At 37.7% G+C, this 3,456-nt stretch overlaps 1 long non-coding RNA gene across 1 annotated transcript; it reads left to right on the plus strand.

The window, feature by feature from the left end:
* The first annotated feature begins 285 nt into the window (after nt 1-285).
* On the plus strand, nt 286-1,549 carry LOC141634366 (uncharacterized). Its single transcript, XR_012539093.1, has 3 exons — nt 286-405; nt 505-572; nt 1,467-1,549. It is a non-coding gene; the product is annotated as an uncharacterized LOC141634366 (long non-coding RNA).
* The last annotated feature ends 1,907 nt before the right edge of the window (nt 1,550-3,456 follow it).

The raw sequence follows: 3,456 nt of genomic DNA on the forward strand, positions 1-3,456 counted from the left end.
TTAACTAGCTGAGTTTATTTCATTTTCACTCATTAAATTTATTTATTATTGATTCCGTTTATTACTGAAACTTTTACTAAAACCGAATTTATTAACTCGAGACGGTTTTAAAAACGAGTGAAATTACTTAACGATGAAGAAACGTACGTATAATATATAGCAGGCAAGCAAGCTCGTCACTCATTCTTTTATTATTATTATCTACCTAACGTGTCCCACACCCCCCTTCATTTCCTTTCTTCCTTTCGAAGGGACGGACAACAAACCAAAAACAACAACAGTAGCTAACCTTCAACCGTCCACCATTTTTACAGACCTTAAAACCTCAGATCCCGCCTCCATTCTCAACCAAATTCGATAATTTTTGTACCATTCTCTTCCCCTTTCCTTCCTCCTCCTTTTAAGGTAAGAAAGTCTCCTTTTTGTAGTGGTTTCGTCTTTCGCCGTCTTATAAAAGTGTCGTCTTTTAGCTTCTTTATTCCGTTTTCTTGCCCTTTTATGAAGGATTCGAAGACCCGGGGTGAGGCTCGTGCCTTGTGGACCATTTATTCGAAGAATAAGGAGCGTTAAAGGTAATGGTGATAGGTTACTCGAATTATTTATAATACTAGCTATTATATTTCCTTTTGTTAAGTTAATTAGTTGTGAGACGGGTTAAATTATGAAGTTTGCAAACTATGTAGTTGAAAGGTGCGAGATAGTGGTGCTAAATCTTGGATAATGTTGGAATAGTGCTGTGAACATACGGACTGTGAGGCGGAGCATTCATAATTGCTCAATTGATAATAGCCAGTGAGAAATAGATCCTATATGTTAAAGTTAGCTTAAGATTTAGAAGATGGTCTACTACTATGTTTATGCGCACATTGTTCTTTGGATTTTGAGATTGAGAATTGATCAGTTGAGATTGGTTTTATTTGGATTGTATTGTGTTCGAATTGTCGTATCCTTTGATCAGGTCTAGTGGGTGAGTAGCTTAGAGTTATACTCTAAATGTTGAGCAATTCCTTTAATGGAATATTTGACAATATCGATATTGAATTTGAGATGGAAATCTGGTTACTATGGAGTATTATATTATGAGACGGAGTAATGAGTAGGACGGAGTAATGAGAGAGATGGGGTAGAGAGTTGAGATTGAATTAATTATTGGGACGAGAGTGACTATTATAAGGTTGGCCTAGCAGCGGCCTGGCCGTGGCCTGCTGTAGCCTGGCCGTGGCCTGTTGTAGCCTAGCAGCAGCTCGCAGTGGTCTAGTTGTGGCCTGGCCGTGGCCTAGGCAATGGCCTGGCTGTGGCCTGGCCGTGGCCTAGGCAGTGGCCTGGCTAAGTCGCGAGTTTGGGCCGTATCTATAAATTGTTTTGACGCTAGTTTGGTTTATTTAAAATATAATTAAATTAATTTCCGTCTCATATTTTATATAACGATAATTCGTTAATATCGTCCTTTCACATAATTATTTTAGGTGACTCATATGTGGTTGAAGATGAAGAGTAATTTTGGGTTTTAGAAGCTTTCTCAAGTTATTACTTGTCTCTTTGCTAGCGTAAGGTAACATATTTCGAGTTACTCGACGAATTAATGTCACATTCTTTGCTTTTTTTGTGATTTTGTGTATGTTATTTGAGTGGTTTATTTCACATGATAAAATGGGTTAAATTCATGTCTAATTCCATGTCTTTTGTTAGTTTAAGTTCACATATTAGTATGGGAATGAAATGGGAATGACTAATTGATGCTTCAGACGATGTTAAACTGAACAAAAATGGAGAAATGGAGGGTTTGGGGTGGCGGCCCAGCAGGCCCGGCAGGCCCAGGCAGGCCCACGGCTGCCTTGGGGTTGGCCCGGGTCGGCCCGTTGCTTGTTTCGGGGTTTTTCATGCGTTGTTTGTCATTTCGGGTGCATTAATGTTATATTTAGTATAAGTAACATATGGGTAATCTTTTGAAATGGATTATGTTAGTAGTAAATATAATGTTAATGGTAAAATTATGCTTATTTGGTAGTTGGCATATGTTAGGATAGGTTATAAAATGAAATTGTAATGAATAGGCTTAAAATGAATTTTATGGCGATAATTGCAATGTTTTGGTGATTAAGCCGAAAACTGAGCCTTGGTCCCTTTGACTGATTCGATGTCAGTCAATTGTGTGATTGGTCAGCCGCAATTTAACCCGTACCTGTCGCAGGGCTGGGGTTGCGGGTAAAAATTCGGTTGGATGAAATTTTGTATGAATTGGATAATTGGCCTTATTCTTGTTTTAGGCCATTAACTATGTTTTTATTTCACATATATTGTTGGTTGATTTGAATGGGTTCTTATATTGTAGAAACGGCCTTAGATTCCCCGAAACCTTTAATATTGTTAATATTGCTGGAAATGGAATTGGTATTGAATACTTCTTGCAGGTTGTTGTGTTTGTCATAGATAGGCCTTTATAGTCTTTGACGAGTATATGTTCACTGCTTAATAGCCTTTGTGTTCCTAACTTGGTGGGATTATATCCAAGTTGGGGCATGACCTCGTTACTTATTTTGATAGTAAGTGGTCAGCTTAAGTACTAGCCAACCCTTTGGTGGACTCCGTAGGGTACTCACTTTGTTTTAGAAAAATTGTGAGTCTTGGGTGCGGTGGTGTGTATCCGCATGTCTAGGTCTGCGCAGATTTTAGGCTAGGGTTGTTTTGTGTCTTGGCCATGTTTTGATAGAACCTCTGAGCCAAGATACCGGTTCGATTACCTTCCCTACCTCGTGGTATAGACTCGAGTTACAGAGTGACTATTGACCGTACTAAGAACTTATGCCTGTCTTTGATATATTGTCCTTTCTTGTATGGTGATTTTATGAATTGTAATAGGTGAGATGCAAGCCGGTTACAATTGATAAAGTTTGGATTACTGCTTGTTATATGTTTCACATGATAGTTTAATTTGGTCAGTTTAGAGTTCACTTGTTAGAATATTTGATATCTAGATTATTTGTGATGTGGTTTACATGTTACGTTACATATTACATTAAATATGACATTTCGTGGCTGGGAGGACTCGAAGTTACTCCCCACTGAATTGTGGCTTTCATGTTTGTATAAAATGCGATTGATAGGTTGATGATGATTAGATGGGGTCACAGATGAGCTAGTGAGCAAAAGAACCTTGGACTTAGTTTGGTTATTTTGTAGTAAACCTTTAAACATTTGGTTGTGTTTATATTTTGAAGGGACATATGTCTCCCTCTCTTACTTTGGTTTGTATCACTTTATTCTCGCGACTTTAGCATGTTATGTAAATTAGGGTGTTACTATTTGCAGGTTTTGGCACTCTTCATTTGGAAGTGTTTGTGGTTGGTTTAGAAAAGTTTTTAAAATTACAGGTTTTATCTGGTTGGACCAATTACAAACATATCCTGTCAGTTTTTCTGTAAAATTTTACGTGTTTATTTTACGCTAAAAATGAGG

Source organism: Silene latifolia, chromosome Y (assembly GCF_048544455.1).
Source record: "Silene latifolia isolate original U9 population chromosome Y, ASM4854445v1, whole genome shotgun sequence".
Lineage (NCBI taxonomy): Eukaryota > Viridiplantae > Streptophyta > Magnoliopsida > Caryophyllales > Caryophyllaceae > Silene > Silene latifolia.